The 25,153-nt window shown below is 37.2% G+C and overlaps 1 protein-coding gene across 3 annotated transcripts in view; it reads left to right on the forward strand.

Annotated features, from left to right (window-relative positions):
- The window catches only part of EDA2R (ectodysplasin A2 receptor), a 67,300-nt gene that overhangs the window by 34,332 nt on the left and 7,815 nt on the right, over positions 1-25,153 (forward strand). The window lies entirely within an intron of this gene.

Here is a 25,153-nt window from a genome sequence, read left to right on the forward strand (position 1 = left end):
AAAGTATGTTTGGGGAGTTCAAAAGTCCCCCATAATGGCCATCGGTGTTCTCAATTAAGTTGATCCATTTAGTTAGAAATGCACATGAGGAGGGACTGCAGTTTTTAAACATTAAATTGGCTAGGATCCCTGAAGTAGGGGCATACTCAAAGCATTATATTACTGAGATCCCATTTCATAGATATTTTTTTCTCTAAAGCAAAGGGGAAAAAATCCTAAACAGCACAGTTCTAATAGGAAAAACAGCCCATTTCCAAAGGAACTGGACCAAAGGCTTAGCCACACAGTTCCAATAGGAACAGCCTGGTTCCAAAAGGAATTAGAGCAAAAGCTAGCACAGTTCTATTAGGGACAGCCTGATTGCAAAGAGTCAGCCCAAAGTGCCAAACAAGTACTAACAGAAAGGCCAAAGCCTTTAACAGAAAAATCAAAGCTTTCAACAAATATTTCTGTATAGTAATTTTGTATCCTGCAACTTTACTGAATTTATTGGTGAGCTCTAATAGTTTTTTGGTGACATATTTAAGATTTTATATATATATATGTTATCATGTCATTCCTATACAGTGACAGTTTTACTTCTTCCTTTCCAGTTTTATTTCTTTTTCTTTTCTGATTGCTGTGTATAGGACTTCCAATACTATGTTGAATAAAAGGAGTGAGAGTGAGCATCCTTGTGTTGTTCCTGATCTTAGAGGAAAAGTTTTCAGTTTTCACCACTGAGTATGATGTTAGCTGTGGGCTTATCATATATCACCTTAATTGTGTTGAGGTATGTTCCCTCTCTACCCATCTTGTTAATTTTTTTTTATAAATGGTTGTTTAATTTGTCAGAATGTTCTTCTGCATCTATTGAGATGATCATATGATTTTTATTCTTCAATTTGTTACAGTGTTGTATCACAGTGATTGATTTGTGGATGCTGAACAATCCTTGCATCTTGAAATAAATCTCACTTTATCACAGAGTATGATCCTTTGAATTTATTATTGGATTCAGCTTACTAATATTTTGTTGATGATTTTTGCATCTATGTTCATCAGTGATATTGGCCTGTAATTTTCTTATTTTGTGTGATATCTTTGTCAAGTTTTTGTATCAGGGTGAGTTTGGCAGCTTTCCTTCTTCTGCAGTTTTTTTTATAGTTTAAGGACGATACGTGTTAACTCTAAATGTTTGGTAGAATTCACCTGTGAAGACTTCTAGTTCTGTACTTTTGTTTGTTGAGTTTTTGTTTTTTTTTTACTACCGATTAAATTTCATTACTGGTAATTGGTCTGCTCATATTTTCTATTTCTTCCTGGTTCAGTCTTGGGGGATTGTAAATTTCTAAGAATTTGTCCATTTCTACTAGGTTGTCCATTTTATTGGAGTATAGTTTTTCATAGTCATCTCTTATGATTCTTTATATTTTTATAGTGTGGGTTGTAACTTCTGCTACTCCATTTCTGATTTTATTAATTTAGGTCCTTTCTCTTTTTTCTTGATGAGTCTGGTTTATCAATTTTGTTTATCTTTTCAAACAACCATCTCTTAGTATCATTGATCTTGTCTAATTGTTTAGTCCCTATTTCATTTATTTCTGCTCTGATCTTTGTGATTTCTTTCCTTCTACTAACCCTGGGTTTTTTTAAATTAATTAATTAATTAATTTTATTTTTGGCTGCATTGGGTCTTCGTTGCTGTGCACGGGCTTTCTCTAGTTGCGGTGAGCAGGGGCTACTCTTCATTGTGATGCAGAAGCTTCTCATTGTGGTGGTTTCTCTTTGTTGTGGAGCACAGGCTCTAGGCACATGGGCTTCAGTAGTTGTGGCTCACAGGCTCTAGAGAAGAGGCTCAGTACTTGTGGTGCACGGGCTTAGTTGCTCCGCAACATGTGGGATCTTCCCAGACCAGGGCTGAAACCCCTGTCGCCTGCATTGGCAGACAGATTCTTAACCACTGTGCCACCAGGGAAGTCCCAACATTGGGTTTTGCTTTTTTTTCTTTTTCTAGTTCCTTTAGGTGTAAGGTTAAGTTGTTTCCTTGAGATTTTTCTTGTTCCCTGAGGTAAGCTTGTATCATTATAAATTTCCTCCTGAGAACTGATTTTGCCACATCCTGTAGATTTTGGATCATTGTGTTTCTGTTTTTATTTGTCTCCAGGTATTTTTTTATTTCCTCTGATTTCTTCAGTGACCCATTGGTTGTTTAGTAACATATTGTTTAGCCTCCATGTGTTTGGTTTTTGCAGTTTTTATCTTGTAGTTGTTTTCTAGTCTCATAGTGTTGTGGTTGGAAAAGTTGCTTGATATGATTTTAATTTTCTTAAATTTACCAAGGCTTGTTTAGTAGCCTAGAATGTGATCAGTCCTGGAGAATGTTCCATACGCACTTGAAAAGGATGTGTACTCTCTTGCTTTTGGATGGAATGTTCTATATAGATTTATTACATTCGTTTGGTGTAATGTGTTGTTTAGGGCCAGTGTTTCCTTATTGATTTTCCATCTGGATGATATGTCCATATATGTATGTTGGGTGTTAAAGTGCCCTACTCTTTCTCTGTTACTGTCGATTTTTCTCTGTACTTCTGTTAATATTTCCATTATGTATTTAGGGGCTTCTATGTTAGGTTCATATATATTTTCGTTATATCTCTTGGATTGATCCCTTAATCATTTTGTAATGTCCTTCTTCATCTTTGCTATAGTCTTTGTTTTAAAGTCTATTTTGTGTGATATAAGTATTGCTACCCTGGTTTTCTTTTCATTTCCCTTTTCATGGAATATTTTTTCCATCCCCTCACTTACAGTTTCTGTGTGTCTTTAGATCTGAAGTGAGTCTTGTGAAACAAGCATATATATGGGTCTTTTTGTATTCATTCAGCCACTCTATGTCTTTCGACTAGAGCATTTAGTCCATTTAAATTTGAAGGGTAAGATGTGACAAAGTGAGAGAGTGACATGGACATATATACACTAACAAAGGTAAAATAGATAGCTAGTGGGAAGCAGCCGCATAGCAAAGGGAGATCAGCTCAATTGTTTGTGACCACCTAGAGGGGTGGGATAGGGAGGGTGGGAGGGAGGGGGATACAAGAGGGAAGAGATATGGGAACATATGTATATGTATAACTGATTCACTTTGTTATAAAGCAGAAACTAGCACACCATTGTAAGCAATTATACTCCAATAAAGATATTAAAAAATAAATAAATAAATTTGAAGTAACTACTGACAAGTGTGTAATTATTTTCATTTTGTTAATTGATTTGGTGTTCTTTTCATATTTCTTTTTTTTTTCCTTTCTTCTTCTTTTGCACTCTTCCCTTGTGATTTGATGACTATCTTTCATGTTATGTTTGGATTCCTTTCTCTCTTTTTCTGTCTGTGTTCTATTATAGATTTTTGGTTTGTGGTTACCATGAGGTTAACAGATAGAATTTGCTATATATACATGATTATTTTAAGCTACTGATCTCTTAATTTCAAATGTTTTTAAACAACATTGCATTTTTACTACCCTCCTCCCACATCAACTGTTTTTCACATATTTTACATCTTCTTTTTGTTTGTGTCTCTTAATTACTCATTGGGAATATAGTTGATTTTACTCTTTAATCTTTCTACTAGCATTTTGTGTTGTTGATTTACTACTACATTTACAGTATATTTGCCTTTACCAATGAGATTTTTCTGTTCCTGCTTTTAATATTTCTAGTTGTGGCCTTTTTTGTTTAAAATTAGAGAATGCCCTTTAACATTTCTTGTAAATCTGGCTTGCTGTGATGAACTTTTAGCTTTTGCTTGTCTGTAAAACTTTTGGTAACCCTATTAAATTTGAATTAAATCCTTACCAGGTATAACATTCTTAGTTATAGTTTTTTTCCTTTCATCATTTTAAATATATTGTGCCACTTCCTTCTGGCCTGCAGTTTCTGCTTAAAAGGCAGCTGATAGCCTTGTGGGATTTCCCTTGTACAAAACTTGTTGATTTCCATCTCTGCTTTTAATATTCTCTCTGTACATTGAATTTTTGCTACTTTAATTGCAGAGTGTCTTGGTGTGGTCCTCTTTGGATTGAACTTCTTGGGAGCTCTCTGTGCTTCATGGACCTAGATGTCTGTTATACATTACCTCTTCATATTTTCTCAGGTCCTTTCTCTCTTGCTCTCTTTTCCTTCTGGGACCTGTATAATGAGAATGTTTGTGCATTTAATATCATCCCAGAGGTCTCTTAGACTGTCCTCATTTCTTTTCATTCTTCTTTATTCTTTTCCATGGCAGTGATTTCCACCATCTGTCTTCCAGGTCACTTATCCATTCTGTTCTTCTGCCTCAGTTACTCTACTATTCCTTCTAGTGTATTTTTTATTTCAGTTATTGTATTGTTTATCTCTGTTTATTTGTTCTTTAGTTCTTCTAGGTCTTTCTTAAACACGTCTTGCATCTTCTCAATCCTTCCTGCCATTCTTTTTCTGAGGTCTTTGATCATCTTCACTACCATTATTCTGAACTCTTTTTCTGGCAGGTTGCCTATCTCCACTTCACTTAGTGGTTCTTCTGGAGTTTTATCTATTTCCTTCATCTGGGAAACATTCATCTGCAATCTCATTTTGCCTGACTTTCTGTGATTGTGGTTTCTGTTCTATAGGCTGCAAGATTGTAATTATTCTTGCTTCTGCTGTTTGCCCTCTGATGGATGAGGCAGTGGAGGGACTCCACTAGTGGGTGGAGCTGGGTTTTCTCCCTCTGGTGGGCAGGGCCATGCTCAGGAGAACTTTAAGCAGCTTATGCTGATAGGTGCAGCTGTCTTCCCACCTTGTTGGTTGTTTGGCCTGAGGCGTCCCAGTACTGGAGCCAACAGGCTGTTGGGTGGAACTAATAGCAGCCTCTGGGAGGGCTCACACCAATGAGTACTTGCTAGAACTGCTGCTGTCATTTTCTTTGTCCCCACAGTGAGCCACAGCCACCCCCCACCTCTGCAGGAGGCCCTCTAATGCTAGAAGGTAGGTCTTGCCCAGTTTCTTATGAGGTCACTGCTTTTTTCCTCTGGGTTCTGGTGCACATGGGACCTTGTGTGCACCCTCCAAGAGTGGGTCTCTGTTTTCCCCAGTCCCATGGATTTCCTGTGATCAAACACTGCTGGCTTTAAAGCCAGATTCTCTGGGGGCTTCTCCTCCCAATGCTGGACCCCTGGCTGGGAAGCCTGACATGGGGCTCATGACCTTCACTCCTTTGTGAGGGTCTCTGTGGTACAATTGCTCTCCAGTCCATGGGTTGCCTTCCTGGCAGGTATGGGGTTTGATCTTATCATGATTGCACCCCTCTTACTGTCTCATTTTGGCTTCTTCTTTAGGGTATCTTTTTTTGATAGGTTTCAGTGTTTTTCTGTCATTGTTTGTTCAGCATTTAGTTGTGATTTTTTTTCTGTAAGAAGGGGTGAGCCTACGTCCTTCTACTGCACCATATCGAGCTCAAGATTGTCTTCTTTTTTTTTTTAAATGTTGAGCCTTCTTTTAATTAATTAATTTATTTTTTATTTATGGCTGTGTTGGGTCTTCATTTCTGTGCAAGGGCTTTCTGCAGTTGTGGCAAGTGGGGGCCACTCTTCATCGTGGTGCACAGGCCTCTCACTGTCGTGACCTCTCTTGTTGCGGAGCACAGGCTCCAGATGCGCAGGCTCAGTAATTGTGGCTCACGGGCCTAGTTGTTCCACGGCATGTGGGATCTTCCCAGACCAGGGCTCAAACCCGTGTCCCCTGCATGAGCAGGCAGATTCTCAACCACTGTGCCACCAGGGAAGCCCCCCTTTTTTTTTCTTTTTTCTGTTCAGCTTCAGTGATTTCTACTGCTTTGTCTTCCAGGTCACTGATCTGTTCTTCTGTGTCATGTAATCTACTGTTCATCCCTTCTGTTGTATTCCTCACTTCTGTTGTGTCATTTTTCATCTCCTTTGTTGTTCTTTATATTTTCTAACTCTCTGTTAAAAACTTCTTAACTTCTCACTCTGTTTATACCATCTCCTCCTGAGTTCTTTGAGCATCTTTATGAACATTATCTCAAACCCTTTATTAGGTAGATTGTCTATGTCTACTTCACTTAGTTTTTCTGTAGTTTTATCTTGTTCCTTCATTTGGAACATATTCATTTTGCCTAATTTTCTCTTTTCATTTCTATGTGTTTTGTAGGTTGGTTATGTTGGAGAAGTGACCTTTTGTGGGAAATGTCCTATGCACCCCAGTATTGCACTCCTTTCTGGTTATCAGAGCTAGGGTTGTACCCCATGTGGGTTTGGTGGGTCCTTCTATAGTGTCAAGATGACTACTGTGGGTGGTCTGGTGGGTGTGTCTCACCCCCATTCCAGTTGGTGGCTAGGCCATTCCTTGTAAAGAGGCTGCCTGTCACTGATTGGTAAGGCCAGGTCCCCAGGTAGCTGGCTGCAGAGCCCCCTGTTTTCCCAGGGCTAGTGCTGGCCCCCTGGTGGGTGGAGTCAGGTTCTGCATTGGGTGACTGCAGGTCCAGGGTTCAAGATCTATTTTTGTTCTGCTGCCAGGCCAGGCCAGATCCTGACATAACTGGGTGTTGTGTCTAGGGTGTCCGAAAGCTGGTGCTGGCCCACTGGTGAGTAGATCTACATCATGGGTCACCTGGCTAAGGGCCCAAGGTATCTCTGGGCAGTTGCCCACCCACTGGTGGGTGAACTCATGTCCTGAGGCAAGTGGTGGCCCACTGGTGGACAGAACTGTGTCCTGAGGCCTCTGGCTACAGGGCCCAGCCATCCCAGAGCTTGTGTTGGCCTTCTGGTGGGCAGGGCTGAGGCTCAGGAGTTCTCAGGACAATTGCCAGCTCAATGGTGGTGGAGCTGGGCACTAGGTTCTCTGGCTGCAGGACACTAGGGATCTAGTGTTGGTGATTCAGATTGCTGGTGGGCAGGACTGGGACTCAGTGGGTCCTGGGACTGGTTTCTCTCAACTAGTGGGTGAAGCTGATCTCAGAGCTAATGCCAGTCCAGTGGTGAACATAGCCAGATTCCAGCATCTCTGTCTTCAAGGCCCTTGGGTTCCCAGGTCTAATGCTGGTGCACTGGTGTGCAGGCCAGAGTCCTAGGCCCTCTGGTGGACTGAGTTGGGTTTCAGGTTGTCTGTGGGCTCAAGGGATCTTACGGCAGCCATCCTGATCATCAGTGGGTTTGTGTCTCTCCCTGGTGGCTAGTTGCTTGGCTGTAGGTGTCCCAATACTGGTGCTGACAGCCTGACAGGCAGGGCTGGCTCCCTGCACTAATAAGCTAGAAGGAGGATTCCAAAATGGCACTTACCAGCACCAGAATCTTCATGGTAGAAGCAGCTCACAAAAAAATTACTGCAACTAGTGTCTATATCCCCAGGGTGAGTTCCAGTTGCCTGTGGTCTCTCCAGGAGATTATCCAAGACCAGCAGGTGGGTCTGACCCAGGCTCCTATCAAATTACTGCTTCTTCCCTGGGTCCTGGAGTGTGTAAGATTTTGTGTGCACCCTTTAAGAGTGGTGTCTTTATTTTTCACAACCATCTGGCTCTCCTGAAATTAAGCCCTGCTGGCCTTCAAAGCCAAACGTTCTGGGGACACATGTTCCCAGTTTAGGACCCCCAGGCTGGAGACCCCATCGTGGGGCTCTGTCCCGTCGCTCCTTGGGGAGAACCTCTGCAATTGTAATCATCCTCCCATTTGTTGGTCACCCACTTTGGGGTATGGGTCTTGATGATACCCATTTCAGCCCCTCCTACCTGTTGTGGTTCCTTCTTTATCTTTAGCTGTTGAAGATCTTTTCTTCTAATCTTCCAGCCTTTCTCATCTATAGTTGCTCTGTAAATAATTGTAATATTGATGTGCCCATGGCAGAAGATGAGCTCATATTCTTCTTATTCTACCATTTTGGACACTCCCCTCTTCAGTTAAATTTATTTCCAGATATTTTATGCATTTATGTATTATGAAATATAATTGCTTTTTAATCTCCTTTTTGGATTGTTTCTTGCTGGTATATGGAAACACACCAGACTTTTGTGTGTTTACCCTGTATCCTGAAACTTTTCTGACTTTGTATATGTATTACTTTGCTAGGGCTGCTAGGCTGCTATAACTATAACTACAGCTATAGCTATATATATATAGATATAGATATAGATATATATATGCAGTGAAATTTTACTTTCTAACAGTTCTTGAGGTTAGAATACTGAGATCAAGGTGTAGACTGTCTTTTGTTCCTTCTGAGGCCCTCTTTGGCTTGCATATGTCTGCCTTCTTGCTGTGTGTTCACATGGTTGTCTCGCTATGTATATATAAGCACGTGTTTGGTCTTCCCCTTTCTCTATGTCCTAATCTCTTCTTCTTGTAAGGATACTAGTCATATTGGATTAGGACCCACCTTAACTATCCCATTTTAATTTAATTATATTTGTAAAGGTCCCATCTCTGAAATACAGCCACTTTCTGAGGTACCAAGAGTTATGGCTTCAACATATGATTTAGGGGTGGGAGATAATTCAGCCCATAAAAATTTATTTCCTCTACTAGCTTTCATGTGGAGTAATTAGGATATTTTCTACATAGGAATATGTTATCTATGAATATAGTTTTACTTATTTATTTTTTGGCCATACTTTGCAGCATGTGAGATCTTAGTTCCCCAACCAGGGATCAAACCTGCACCCACTGTATTGGAAGTGCAGAGTCTTAACTACTGATCTGCCAGGGAATTCCCTAGTTTTACTTCTTTACTTCCAATTTGTATCCGTTTTATTTCTTTGCCTTCTGTAATAGCTCTGGCTAGGATTTCCAGTAAGATGTCGAATTTCAGTGGTGAAAGTGGCCATGTGTTTTTTGTTTCTAATCATAGGGGGAAAGGTGTCAGTCTTTTACCATTGAGTATGATTTTAGCTGTGGATTTTTCATATATGTTTTTTACCATGTCGAAGAAGTTCCCTTTTATTCCTAGATTTCTTTGACAATTGATATAAGCATGTGTTTTTTTCCCTTTATTCTATTAGTGAGCTATATTAACATTGATTTTCTTATGTTAAATCATCCTTCCATTCTTATGATAAACTCCTCTTGGTGTAAAATCCTTTTAATATGCTATAGGATTCATTATGTTTGTATTTTGTTGAAGACTTTTACATGAATATACATGAGGGATATTGGTGTGTAATTTTCTTTTCTTGTGATGTATTTTTAATCAGGTTATTGCTGGCCTCATAGTATGAGTTAGGTATTGAATTAAATTTATTTTTTTGGTAAATTTTGAAACCATTAAGAGTAATTATTTTAAGGTTTGGTAGAATTCACCAGAGAAGCCATCTCTTCCTGGGTTTTTCTTCATTGAGAGATTTATGATTACTGATTCAATCTCTTTACTTGGTATAAATCTGCTGATACTGTCTATTTCTTCTTGACTCAGCTTAGGTAATTTGTGGATTTATAGGAATTTATCCATTTCATCTAGATTATCTAATTTGTTGCTATATAACTGTTAAAACATTCTTTTATAATTTTATTTAATTTCTGTAAGGTTGTTAGTAATATCCCCACATTCATTTCTTTTTTATTAATATTTATTTTATATTGGAGTATAGTTGATTTACAATGTTGTGTTAGTTTCATGTGTACAGCAAAGTGGTTCAGTTATACATATACATATATCTATTCTTTTCTAGATAATTTTCCCAAATAGGTTATTACAGATTACTGAGTAGAGTTCCCTGTGCTATACAGTAGGTCCTTGTTGATTATCTATTTTATATATACTGGGGTGTATCTGTTAATCCCAACCTCCTAATTTATCCCTCCACCCACCATCCCCCTTTGTTAACCATAAGTTTGTTTTCTAAGTCTGTGAGTCTCTTTCTGTTTTGTGAATAAGTTCATTTATATCATTTTTTAGATTCCACATATAAATGATATCATATGATATTTGTCTTTGTCTGATTTACTTCACTTAGTATGATAATCTCTAGGTCCATTCATGTTGCTGCAAATGGCATTATTTCAATCTTTTTATGGCTGAGCAATATTTCATTATATATATGTACCACATCTTCTTTATACTTTCATCTGTCAGTGGACATTTAGGTTGCTTCCATGTCTTGGCAATTGTAAATAGTGCTGCAGTGAATATTGGGGTGCAAGTATCTTTCCAAAGTATGGTTTTCTCCAGATATATGCCCGGTATTGGGATTGCTGGATCATATGTTAGCTGTATTTTTAGTTTTTTTAAAGAACCTCCATAGTGTTCTGTACTAATTTACATATCCACCAATAGTGTAGGAAGGTTCCCTTATCTCCACATCCTCTCCCGCATTTATTGTTTCTAAAATTTTTGATGATGGCCATTCTGACTGCTGTGAGGTGATACCTCATTGTAGTTTTGACTTGCAATTCTGTAATAAATAGTGATGTTGAGCTAATGTGCTTTATGGCCATCTGTATGTCTTCTTTGGAGAAATGTCTACTTTGATTGGGTTGCTAGGGTTTTTTTGATACTGAGCTATTTGTATATTTTGGAGATAATCCCTTGTCCACTGCATCATTTGCAAATATTTTCTCCCATTCTGTGGGTTGCCTTTTCTTTTTGTTTATAGTTTCCATTGCTGTGCAAAAGCTTTTATGTTTGATTAGGTCCCATTTGTTTATATTTGTTTCTATTTTATTACTCTAGGATGTGGATCTAAAAAGATATCGCTACAATTTATGTCAAACTGTATTCTGCTTATGTTTTCCTCTAAGTTTTATATTATCTGATCTTACATTTAGCTCCTTAATCCATTTTGAGTTTATTTTTGTGTATGGTGTAAGAGAAGGTTCTAATTCTATTTTTTTACATGTAGTTGGCCAGTTTTCCCAGCACCATTTATTGAAGAGACTGTCTTTTCTCCATTGTATATTTTTGCCTCATTTGTCATAGATTAATTGACCACACATGCATGGTTTTATTTCTAAGCTTTCTATCCTGTTCCATTAATCTATAAGTCTATCTTTGTGCCAGTACCATATGCTTTTGATTACTGTAGCTTTGTAGTATAGTCTGAAGTCAGAGAACTTGACTCCTCCCGCTCCATTTTTCTTTCTCAAGATTGCTTTGACTATTCAGGGACTTTTGTGTTTCCATACAAATTTTAAGATTTTGGTTCTAGATCTGAAAAAAAATAGCCATTGGCAATTTGATAGGGATTGCATTGAATCTGTATATCACCTTGGGTAGTATAGTCATTTTGACAATATTTTTTCTTCCAATCCAAGAACATGGTATATCTTTCCATTTGTTTGTGTCATCTTTGATTTCTTTCATCACCATCTTATAATTTTCAAAATACATGTCATTTGTCTTCTTAGGTAGATTTATTGCTAGGTATTTTATTCTTTTTGATGCAATGGTAAATGTTATTGTTTCCTTAATTCCTCTTTCTGATCTTTCTTTGTTAGCATATTGAGATGCAACAAATTTCTGCATATTAATTTTGTATCCTGTAACTTCACCAAATTCATTGGTGACCTGTAATAGTTTTCTGGTGGCATCTTCAGGACTTTCTATGTATAGTGTCATGTCATCTGCATACATTGACTGTTTTACTTCTTCTTTTCCATTTTGGATTCCTTTTATTTCTTTTTCTTCTCTGATTTCCATAGCTAGGACTTCCAAAACTATGTTGAGTAAAAATATTGAGAGTGGACATCCTTGTCTTTTTCCTGATCTTAGAGAAAATTATTTCAGCTTTTCACTGTTGAGTATGATGTTAGCTGTGGGATTGTCATATATGGCCTTCATTATGTCAAGCTAGGTTCCCTCTATGCCCGCCTTCTGGAGAGCTTTTATCCTAAGTACGTGTTGAATTTTATCAAAAGCTTTTTCTGCATCTATTGAGATGATCGTATGGTTTTATTCTTCAATTTGCTAATGTGATGTATCACACTGATTGATTTGTGGATATTGAAAACTCTTTGCATCCCTGGAATAAATCCCACTTGATTATGTATGTATGATTTTTTTTAATATATTATTTGATTTGGTTGCTAGTATTTTGTTGTGGATTTTTGTCCCTATATTCATCAGTGACATTGGCCCGTAATTTTCTTTTTTGTGTGATATCTTTGTCTGGTTTTGGTATCAGGATGATGGTGACCTCATAGAATGAATTCTGAAGTGTTCCTGCCTCTGCAATTTTTTGGAAGAGTTTCAGATTGATAGTTGTTAACTCTTCTCTAAATGTTTGATAGAATTCACCTGTGAAGTCATCTGGTCCTGGACTTTTGTTTGTTGGGTGTTTCTTTAATCACACTTTCAATTTCAGTACTCATGATTGGTCTGTTCATATTTTATTTTTCTTCCTGGTTCAGTCTTGGGAGATTGTACCTTTCTAAGAATTTGTCCATTTCTTCTTTGTTGTCCACTTTTTGGCATATAGTTGCTTGTAGTAGTCTCTTATGATCTTTTGTATTTCTGTGGCATCAGTCTTAACTTCTTTTTCATTTCTAATTTCATTGACTTGGGCCCTCTTCCTTTTTATCTTGATGTGTCTGGTTAAAGGTTTATCAATTTTGCTTATCTTTCAAATAACCAGCTTTTATCTTCATTGACCTTTGTCTGTTGTTTTTTTAGTCTTTTGCATTTATTACTGCTCTGATCATTATTTCTTTCCTTCTGCTAACTTTGGGGTTTGTTTGTTCTTCTTTCTCTAGTTGCTTTAGGTGTAAAAGCACCTAGGTTGTTTACTTTAGGTTGTTTACTTGTGATTTTAATTGTTTCCTGAGGTACGATTGCATTGCTGTAAACTTCCCTCTTAGAACTGCATATGCTGCATCCCATAATTTTTGGATCGTCATGTTTTCATTTTCATTTGTCTCTAGGTACTTTTTGATTTGCTTGTTGACTTCTTCAGTGATACATTGTTTAGTACCATGTTGTTTAGCCTCCAATTTTTTTTTACAACTTTTTTTTCTTGTAGTTGATTTCTAATTTCACAGCATTGTGGTTGGAAAATATGCTTGATATGATTTCAGTTTTCTGAAATTTATACTGAGGTTTCCTTTATGGCCCAGTATGCTATCTATCCTGGAAAATATTCCATGTGCACTTGAGAAGAATGTGTGTTCTGCTACTTTTTGTTGGAATGCCCTATAAATATCACTTAAGTCCATATAGTCTAATGTGTCATTTAAAGCCTGTGTTTCCTTATTGATTTTCTCACTGATGTAATAGGGGTGTTAAAGTCCACCACTATTATTGTGTTACTATTTCTCCTTTTATGGCTGTTAGCATACACTTTATATATACGGGTGTTCCTATGTTGGGTGCATATATATTTACAATTGTTATATCTTCTTGGATTGATACCTTTTTTAAATTTTTATTTTATTTTTAACATCTTTATTGGAGTATAATTGCTTTACAATGGTGTGTTAGTTTCTGCTTTATAAAATAGTGAATCAGCTATACATATACATACATATATATATATATATCCCCATATCTCCTCCCTCTTGCATCTTCCTCCCACCCTCCCTATCCCACCCATCTAGGTGGTCACAAAGCACCATGCTGATCTCCCCGTGCTATGTGGCTGCTTCCCACTAGCTATCTATTTTACATTTGGTAGTATATATAAGTCCATGTCACTCTCTCACTTCGTCCCAGCTTACCCTTCCCCCTCCCCGTGTCCTCAAGTCCATTCTCTACATCTGCATCTTTATTCCTGTCCTGCCCTGAGGTTCATAATAACCTTTTTTTTTTAGATTCCATATATATGTGTTAGCGTACGGTATTTTTTTTTCTTTTTCTGACTCACTTCGCTCTGTATGACAGACTATTGGTCCATCCACCTCAATACAAATAACTCAATTTCGTTTCTTTTTATGGCTGAGTAATATTCCATTGTATATATGTGCCACATCTTCTTTATCCATTCATCTGTCAATGGACACTTAGGTTGCTTCCATGTCCTGGCTATTGTAAATAGAGCTGCAATGAACATTGTGGTACATGACTCGTTTTGAATTATGGTTTTCTCAGGGTATATGCCCAGTAGTGAGATTGCTGGGTCATATGGTAGTTCTATTTTTGTTTTTATAAGGAACCTCCATACTGTTCTCCATAGTGGCTGTATCAATTTACATTCCCACCAACAGTGCAAGAGGGTTCCCTTTTGTCCACACCCTCTCCAGCAGTTCTAAGAGGGAAGTTCATAGCAATACAATCCTACCTCAAGAAACAAGAAACATCTCAAATAAACCACCTAACCTTACACCTAAAGCAAGTAGAGAAAGAAGAACAAAAAACCCCAAAGTTAGCAGAAGGAAAGAAATCATAAAGATCAGATCAGAAATAAGTGAAAAAGAAATGAAGGAAACAGTAGCAACGATCAATAAAACTAAAAGCTGGGGGCTTCCCTGGTGGTGCAGTGGTTGAGAGTCCGCGTGCCGATGCAGGGGACGTGGGTTCGTGCCCTGGTCCGGGAAGATCCCACATGCCGCGGAGCGGCTGGGCCTGTGAGCCATGGCCGCTGGGCCTGCGTGTCTGGAGCCTGTGCTCCGCAGTGGGAGAGGCCACAATAGTGAGAGGCCCGCATACCGCAAAAAAAAAAACAAAAACCTAAAACCTGGTTCTTTGAGAAGATAAACAAAATTGATAAACCATTAGCCAGACCCATCAAGAAAAAAATGGAGAAAACTCAGATCAATAGAATTAGAAATGGATTGATGTAGTGTCCTTCTTTGTCTCTTGTAACAGTCTTTATTTTAAAATATATTTTTTCTGATGTAAGTATTGCTACTCCAAGTTTCTTTTGATTTCCATTGGCATAGAATACTTTTTTCTATCCCCTCACTTTCTGTATGTGTCCCTAGATTTGAAGTGGGTCTCTTGTAGACAGCATATATATAGGTCTTGTTTTTGTATCCATTCAGCCAGTCTATGTCTTTTGCTTGGAGCATTTATTCCTTTTACATTTAACATACTCACTGATACTTATGTATTAATACTATTTTGTAAATTTTTTGGATTTGTTTTTTAGGTATTTTTTCTTTCCTTCCACTTTTGTTCTCTTCTCTAGGTATTTGATGTGTATCTTTAGAGTTCTCTTTGGATTCCTTTTTCTCTTTTTTTTTTTGTATATCTATTGCAGATTTTTGTTTTGTGGTTCCCATGAAGTGTTGGCATGCAACCTATATATATACAAGATTGTTGTAAGTTGCTGGTCTATTAATTTCAAATGCATTTCCAATATCCTATATTTGTATTCTCCTCTTCTCATCATTGCTGGATTTGATAATATGTTTGTGTGTGGATGATTTCCTACCTTTGCTGTATGTTTACATTTACCATTGAGCTTTCCCATTTCATAATTTTCTTGTTTCTAATTGTGGCCTCTTATTTTCTGCCTATAGAAGCTCCTTCAGCATGCATTGTAAAGCTCATTTGGTGGTGTTGAATTATCTTAGCCTTTGCTTCTCTGTCAGGCTTTTGATTTCTCCCTCAAATCTGAATGAGAGCCTTGGTGTGTAGAGTATTCTTTGTTGTAGGCTTTTCCCTTTCATCACTTTAAATATACAGTATAATGCTACTCCTTTCTGGCCTGCAGAGTTTCTGGTGAAAACTCAACTGATAACCTTACCGGGATTTACTTGTATGTTATTTGTTGCTTTTTCCTTGTTGCTTTTAATTTTTTTTATCATCTTTATTGGGGTATAATTGCTTTACAATGGTGTGTTAGTTTCTGCTTTATAACAAAGTGAATCAGTTATACATATACATATGTTCCCATATCTCTTCCCTCTTGCGTCTCCCTCCCTCCCACCCTCCCTATCCCACCCCTCCAGTCAGTCACAAAGCACCGAGCCAATATCCCTGTGCCATGCAGCTGCTTCCCACTAGCTATCTACCTTACATTTGGTAGTGTATATATGTACATGCCTCTCTCTCGCCCTGTCACAGCTCACCCTTCCCCCTCCCCATATTTTCAAGTCCGTTCTCTAGTAGGTCTGTGTCTTTATTCCTGTCTTACCCCTAGGTTCTTCATGACATTTATTTTTCTTAAATTCCATATATATGTGTTAGCATACGGTATTTGTCTTTCTCTTTCTGACTTACTTCACTCTGTATGACAGACTCTAGTTCTATCCACCTCATTACAAATAGCTCAATTTCTTTTCTTTTTATGGCTGAGTAATATTCCATTGTATATATGTGCCACATCTTCTTTATCCATTCATCCGATGATGGGCACTTAGGTTGTTTCCATCTCTGGGCTATTGTAAATAGAGCTGCAATGAACATTTTGGTACATGACTCTTTTTGAATTTTGGTTTTCTCAGGGTATATGCCCAGTAGTGGGATTGCTGGGTGATATGGTAGTTCTATTTGTCGTTTTCTAAGGAACCTCCATACTGTTCTCCATAGTGGCTGAACCAATTCACATTCCCACCAGCAGTGCAAGAGTGTTCCCTTTTGTCCACACCCTCTCCAGCATTTACTGTTTCTAGATTTTTTGATGATGGCCATTCTGACTGGTGTGAGATGATATCTCATTGTAGTTTTGATTTGCATTTCTCTAATGATTAATGATGTCGAGCATTCTTTCATGTGTTTGTTGGCAGTCTGTATATCTTCTTTGGAGAAATGTCTATTTAGGTCTTCTGCCCATTTTTTGGGAAAACTGGACAGGTACATGTAAAAGTATGAGATTAGGTCACTCCCTAACACCATACACAAGAATAAGCTCAAAATGGATTAAAGACCTAAATGTAAGGCCAGAAACGATCAAACTCTTAGAGGAAAACATAGGCAGAACACTCTATGACATAAATCACAGCAAGATCCTTTTTGACCCACCTCCTAGAGAAATGGAAATAAAAACAAAAATAAACAAATGGGACCTACTGACACTTAAAAGCTTTTGCACAGCAAAGGAAACCATAATCAAGACCAAAAGACAACCCTCAGAATGGGAGAAAATATTTGCAAAGGAAGCAACTGACAAAGGATTAATTTCCAAAATTTACAAGCAGCTCATGCAGCTCAATAACAAAAAAACAAACAATCCTTGTTGCTTTTAATATTTTCTCTGTCTGTGATTTTTGTCAATTTTATTTTTGTGTGTTTCAGTGTGTTCCTCCTTGGGTTTATCATGTATGAGACTCTCTGTGATTCCTGGACTTGGGTGATTGTTTCCTTTCCCCTGTTAGGGTAGGGAATTTTTCAGCTATTATGTCTTCAAATATTTTCTCATGTCTTTTATCTCTCTCTTCTCTTTCTGGGATCCCTATAATGTGAATGTTTGTGTGTCTCAGAGGTCTCTGAGATTGTCCTCACTTCTTTTCATTCTTTTTTCTTTATTCTGTTTCTCGGCAGTAATTTCTACCATCCTTTCTTCAGCTCACTTATCCATTCTTCTGCCTCATTTATTCTGCTATTGGTTCCTTCTAGTGTATTTTTCATTTTCACTATTTTATTCTTCAACTCTGTTTGGTTATTCTTTGTATTTTCTAACCTTTTGTTAAAAACTTCTTGTAATTTCTAGCTCTGTGCATCCATTCTTTTCATACCTTCTTGGATCATCTTTACAGTCATTACTCTGAACTCTTTGTTGGGTAGATTGCCTATCTCCACTTCACTTAGTTGTTCTGGGGTTTTATCTTGTTTCTTCATCTGGAACATATTCCTCTGCTATCTCATTTTGCCTAACTTTTGGTGTTTGTGATCCCAGAGGCTGCAGGATTGTAGTTCCTCTTGTTTCTGGTGTCTGCCCTCTGTTGGGTGAGGCTGGTCTAAGAGGCTTGTGCAGGCTTCCTTGTGAGAGTGACTGGTGCCTGCCCACTGGTGGGTAGAGCTGGGTCATGTCCCACTGGCTGGCAGGGCTGTGTCAAGAGGTGTGTTTAAAGGTGACTGTGTTCTCAGGAAAACTTTAAGCAGTCTGTCTTCTGATGGTTGGTGCTGTGTTCCCATCCTGTTTGTTGTTTGGCCTTAGGCATGCTAGCACTGGAGCCTAAGGGCTATTGTGTGGGACCAAGCCTTGGTGTCAAAATGGCAACCTCAGACAGCTCAAACCAATGAGTACTCCCTAGTACCTCTGCCACCAGTGTCCTTGTCCCTGAAGTGAGCCACAGCCGCCCCCCTCCCCAGGAGACCCTCTAGGACCAGCAGGTAGTCTGACCCAGGCTGCTATGAAGTCACTGCTTTTCCCCCTAGGTCCCAGTTCGTACAAACCTTGTGTGTGTCCTCTAAGAATATTCCTTCTATTTCCCCAAGTCTTGTGGAGTTCCTGCCATCAAGCCCCACTGGCCTTCAAAGCCAAATGCTCTGCAGGCTCCTCCTCCTGATACCAGACCAGGAGACTAGGGAGCCTGATGTGAGGCTCAGAAATCTCACTCCTGTGAGAGAACCTCTGCAATATAATTATTTTAAAGTTTGTTGGTTGCCCACCTGGTGGGTACAGGATCCTATCATCTCATTGTGACTTCTTCTTTGTCTTTGGATGTAAAATATGTTTTTTGGTTGTTTCCAGTCCTTTTTTGTCAATGGTTGTTCAGCAGATGCTCGTGATTTTGGTGTTTTTGTGAGAAGAGGTGAGCTCAGGTCCTCCTACTCTGCCATTCTGTCAGAAATCCTCCACTTTCCTTTCTGATTTTAGTCATCTTCATCTTCTCTCTTTTTTCTTTGTAAGCATAGCTGAAGGATTGGAAGGATTGCCAATTTTGTTCATCTTTTCAAAGAATCTACTTTTCATTGATTCTATTGTTTTTCTACTCTATTTATCTCCACTCTAATCTATTATTTCCTTCCTTCTGATAGCTTTGGGCTTACTTTGTTATGTTTTTTCTAGTTCCTCATGGTATAAATTTAGATTATTTATTTGAAATCTCTTTTCTTTTTTAATATAGGCACTTACAGGTATAAATTTTCCTCAGACTACTACTGCCTTGCTGTATCCCATACATTTTGGTATGTGGTGTTTTTTATTTTCATTCAGCTTTAAGTAATTTACAGTTTCACTTAAGACTTTTTCTTTGACCCACTAGTTTTTTAAGAATGTGGTATTTAATTACACATGTTTGTGTATTTTCCAATTTTCTTTCTGTTATGGATTTATATCATCATTGTCTTGTGGTCAGAAAAGACACTTTGTATAATTTCAGTCTTTTAAAATTCATTGAAACTTGTTTCATAACCTAACATATGTGGTCTACTTACAGAATGTTTCATGTGCAATGGAGAAGAATGTATATTCTTCTTTTGTTAGGTGTAGTGTTCTATAAATGTCAGTTATGTCTAGTTGTTTTATAGTGTTGTTAAAGCCCTCTACATTGTTATTGCTATTCTGTCTAGATATGCAATCTTTTATTGAAGTTGGTATTCAAGTCTCCAACTATTTTTTAGAACCACTATTACTCACTTAAATTTTGTCAATGCTGCATAGATTTGGGGGGATTTGTTATTTGGTGTATGTATGTTCAGAGTTGTTATATCTTCTTGATGTATTGACCATTTATAAATATATAACATCCTTCCCTTTCTCTTGTAAAAGTTTTAACTTAAAGTCTATTTTGTCTGATATCAGTGTAGACATCCCAATTCGCTTCTCAGTCTATTTGCATGGAATATGTTTCCTTTCTTTTACTTTCAACCCATTTGTGTCTTTGGATCTAAATGAATCTCTTCATATAGTATATAAGTGGATTATGTTCTTTTTATCCAATCCATCAATCTGTACCTTTGGAGGGTTTAATCCATATACATAAAGATTAGTACTGATAAGAGAGTACTTCTGACATTTTATTATTAGTTTTATGTATTTCTTATGCCATTTTTATTCATCATTTTCTTCCTCATTGCCATTTTTGTGCTAGTTGATCTTTTGCAGTGAAAAGTTTTAATTCCCTTATCATTTCTTTTGTGTGGTGTTTTCTTTTTAAATATATTTTCTTTGTGGTTACCATGTAGATTCCCTTTAACATACTAAATTTTATTTATTTTTTTAAAAAATTTATTGGAGCATAGTTGATTTACAATGTTGTGCTAGTTTCAGGTGTACAGGAAAATGAATCAGTTATACACACACACACACATATATATTTACATACACATATATATATACACACACTCTTTTTTAGATTCTTTTCCCACATAGGCCATTACAGAGTATTGAGTAGAGTTCCCTGTGCTATAGCGTAGGTCCTTATGAATTATCTATTTTATATATTACATGCTAAATTTTAACAATATATTTTGCATTAATACCAAGTTAATTTCAATAACATACATAAACTCGACACATACAGGTTTTTTTTTGTTTTCTTTGTTTTTTTGTGGTACGCAGGCCTCTTACTGTTGTGGCCTCTCCTGTTGCAGAGCACAGGCTCTGGACGCGCAGGCTCAGTGGCCATGGCACACGGGTCCAGCCACTCCGCGGCATGTGGGATCTTCCCAGACTGGGACATGAACCCGTGTCCCCTGCATCGGCAGGCGGACCCTCAACCACTGCGCCACCAGGGAAGCCCACTTATACAGTTTGATATCACCTTCCTCTATGTTATTTTTGTCACTTTTGTTTTTATCTTAATCATTGTATGTGCAATAACATAGATTTATTATTATTGTTGTTACTATTTTATTAATTTTTCTTTTAAATAATATAGGAAATAAAAGGAAGAGTTCCAAACCAAATATTCAATAATGCTGCCTTCTGTATTTGCCCGTGTATTTAACTTTACCAGAGATATTGACTTCTTTTTATGGCTTTGAGTTACTATCTAGGGTCTTTTCATTTTAACCTGAAGAACTCCCTTTAACATTTATTGAAGTACAAGTCTAGTAGTATCAAACTCCTTTAGCTTCTTTTATTTATCTAGGAATATTTTAATTTCTCCCTCATTTTTGAAGGATTTTTTGCTGGGTATAAAATTGGTTAATAGTTTATTTCTTTTGACACTTAAATATGTTATCTTATTGCCTTCCAACTTCCAGGTTCTGAAGAGAAATCGACTTTGCATCTTATTGAGGATCCCTTGTATTTGACAGATTGTTTCTCTCCTTCTGCTTCAAGATTTTCATTTTGTCTTTGGCTATCCACATCTTGTTTATGTCTCATATGGGTCTTTTTGAGTTTTCCCAAATCGAAGTTTGTTGAGCATCGTGGATGTGTTATTCATGCCTTTTGTCAATTTTGAGAAATTTCAGCCATTATTTATTCAAATTTCTTTCTGCTTCTTTATCTTTCTCTCTCTTTTACTTTTGGGACTCCCATAATGTGTATATTGGTCCATTTGATGGTGTCTCTTAGGTTTTGTTTACTTACTTCATCCTTTTTAAATTTCTGCTCCTCAGACTTAATAATTTCAACAATTTCAACTGTCATGTTTCAGGTTTCATCATTTGTTCTTCTACTTGTTCAGATCTGCTGTTGAACCCTTCTAGTGAATTTTTAATTTCAGTTATTTTACTTTTCAATTCTAGTATTTCTGTTTGGTTACTTTTTACAATTTTTCTTTTTTGATATTACCATATTTTTCATACATTTATTTTCTTATATTCTTTAGTTCTTTGTCTATGTTTTACTTTGAACATATTTAAGACAGTACTTTTTTGTCTTTGTCTAGTAGGTCTGATGTCTGAACTTCCTCAGGAACAGTTTGTCAATTTTATTTGTTACTGTAAGTGGGCCATACATTCCTGTTTCTTTTTATGCCTTGTGTTTTTGTTGTTGTTTTTGAAAACTGTTTTAATTATAATGTGGTAACTTAAAATCAGATTCTCCCCCTTCCCCATATTTAGCTGTTTTCTGTTGTTGTTACTTTATTTGATGATGGCTATAGTAGTCCATTTGTTTAGTTGTTTTAACCAAACTATTTGTGCAAAGACTGTATTCTTTGTCATATGTGATCACTGAAGTCTGTGTGGATCTTGTTCAGCTAATATTTTGACAGGAATTTCCTTGAGTGCCAGCAGTTAAAAGTAAATAACAACAGTAGCAACCAAAAAACCCACATACCTCTCCCAATCTTTGAACATTGGCTCTGTGCTGAAGCACTCCTTCAACACTTAGCCAAACTGGCACTTAGCCCATGTATCAGTCCAGTGTGCAAGCTTTGGGTCTTCTCCATATTTTTCTAGTCATGTGTCTTTCCCTGGACATACCTGGGCCTTTCTAAACTGCCCCCATATATATTGGTGCTTTTGAATGTCCTAATTTCCCAAAGAATCTTCTCCAGCTTTTGCTCCAGACTTAAGCAGTCTATTATATGTCTCCACCCATAATTTCTTGTCCGAGGCATCTCTGTTTTATTAGTTTGCTTTGCAAAACATTTTAACAAATGCCCACCCATTTTCCAGGCTGCATTTTGAATTGAGTGAAACAGAGATGAGCACCTTGTATCTGTCCTTCAGATAACAGGTTAAAATAGACATACACAATAATTTTTGAATAAGTTTTGCTTAGCTCACTCTGGACCTAGGGGTGAGGGTTTCACACTAGGAACTCAGGCTGCTGCTACTTTAAGACTGCCTTCACTAGGACTGTTGCTGGGGAGAGGGGTGCAGTAAGGGCAAGTAAAAATGGCACAAATCTTTCCTATCATTTTCAAGATGCCTTTTTCTTGGTTCAGCACTTGCTTCATTGTTGTAAATGTTTGACTATTTCCCAGAGTTCTGACAACATTGATTCCAACAGTTTCTGTTTGTGTTGCTACACTTCTGTGAGGGAATGAAAGCTCAGAGCTGCTGCCTCCTCCATATCCCTGATGTCCTCTGTCGTTTTTAATATATTGATTCCAACATCTCCCTGGGTGTCCCTGTGTGCCAGAAGATCAAAGCATAAAGAAAATTAAGGATATTTTAATTATAAAATAAGTATAAAGAAAAAAGACAGTTTTTTGTTGAGCCAGGCCTGAGAGATGCATACATCATTTAAACCATATTCCATTGGCTAGAAATTAGGCACATGTCCCTACAGACTTGTGTGGGGTTAGAAAATGTTGACAAGTGGTATTCCCAGGAAGAAAAGTGAATGAGTTTAGTGAACAACCAGCCAACTTCTCCCACAACAAACAAATAACTAATATCCATTGTTAAGTAGAGTTGTGTCTTTGACAAAGAGCTATGATATAACCGGCAGGAGCCTTGTTCCTAGGTTAGAATGCCAGAGCTGGAAGAATATTTAGAGACCATTTATTTTAATATCCTCAGGTGCTGGGGGCTCTGATGCTTGGAAATGGAGAGAGGCTAGCCAAAGTTACACTGAGTCAATACCAGACCTGAGACAATATCCAGCTGGATCACTCATCTCTCCTCTATACCACCTTTATTCAAACATGTTTGAGCATTTCCGAGAGTAAGATTCAATCTTAAAAGATTGTATATTTCTAGAAATGTATCCATTTTTTCTTGGTTGTCCAATTTGTTAGCATATAATTGTTCATAGTATTCTCATGATTATTTGTATTTCTGTGATATTGTCTGTAACTTACACAGCAAAGCACATCGACAAAACAAAAAGGCATCTTACTGAATAGAAGAATATATTTGCAAATAAAATATCCAGTAAGAGGTTAATATCCAAAATATACAAATAACTCATAACAGTCAACATCAAAAACACACAAACAACCGAATTAAAAATGGGCAGAGGACCAGAATAGACATTTTTCCAAAGAAGACATATAGATGGCCAACAGACACATGAAAAGATTTTCAACATCACTAATCATCAGGGAAATGCAAATCAAAATCACAATGAGGTATCACCTCACACCTGTCAGAATGGCTATCATCAAAAAGACAAGAAATAACAAATGTTGGAGAGGATGTGGAGAAAAGGGACCCCTCATGCACTGTTTGTAGGAATATAAATTGGTACAACCATTATGGAAAACAATATAAAGGTTCCTCAAAAAATTAAAAATATTACTACCATTTGATCCAGCAATTCCACTCTTGGGTATTTATCTGAAGAAAATGTAATCACTAATTCAAAAAGTTATATGCATCCCAGTGTTCATTGAAGCATTATTTTTAATAGCCAAGATGTAGAAGCAACCTAAGTGTCCATCAACAGATGAATGGGTAAAGAAGATGTGGTATATGTATGTGTATATATATATATATATATATATATATATATATACACACACACACGTATATATGTATATATATATATACACACAATGAAATATTACTTGGCCATAAACAATAATGAAATCTTGTCATTTACAACAACATGGATGGATCTAGATGGTATTATGCTAGGTGAAATAAGTCAGAGAGAAAGACAAATACAGTATGTCTTCACTTATATGTGGAATCTAAAAATACAAAACAAACAAATAAATGTAACAAAACAGAGACAATCACAGATGTAGAGACCAAACTAGTAGTTGCCAGAGAGGAGAGGGGTGGAGTAATAGGTGAAATCAGACAGGGAAAAACAAATACTATATGTTTTCATTTATATGTGGAATCTGAAAAACAAATAAACAAATATAACCAAACAGAAACAGGCTCACAGATACAGAGAAAAAACTAGCCATTGGCAGAGGAGAGGAGTGTAGGGGTAAGGGCAAAATATTAGCTTGGCCAAAACGTTCGTTCAGGTTGTTCCTAACATCCTGCAGAAAAACCCAAACGAACTTTTTGGCCAGCCCAATAGGTGAAGGGAATTAAGAGGTACAAACTACCAGTTATAAACTGAATACACCACAGAGATGCAATGTACATCACAGGGATTACAGTCAATAATATAATAACTTTGTATGATGTGTAATCTATAAAAATATTGAATCACTGTGTTGTACTCCTGAAACGAATATAATGTTGTGAGTCAACTATAGTTCAGTAAAATGTAAGAAATAAAATTTTCATCACAACCCAACACATACTTACATATTTCATCTGTAAACCTTCTATAAAACAATACTAAGATAGGTAGTTATTAGCATTCATTGTCAAATATTTCCAGTTCCCCAGCTCTGGCACACTATAGAATTATACTTTCTTTTACTTTTGTAGTTACTAATGATCAGGTGATGTGTGTGGTGAAGGACGTGAGCAAAATGAAATGAGTTATTTCTGGGGGAAGATTTAAGAGCCAGTGCACAGATCACAATATTCTCTTTTCTCTGATGCTCCAATCATGGTAGCACAAAGATGAAGC

This window comes from Delphinapterus leucas, chromosome X (genome assembly GCF_059928025.1).
Source record: "Delphinapterus leucas isolate spDelLeu-1000000601 "Yukka" chromosome X, BTC_Dleu_Yukka2, whole genome shotgun sequence".
Classification (NCBI taxonomy): Eukaryota; Metazoa; Chordata; class Mammalia; order Artiodactyla; family Monodontidae; genus Delphinapterus; species Delphinapterus leucas.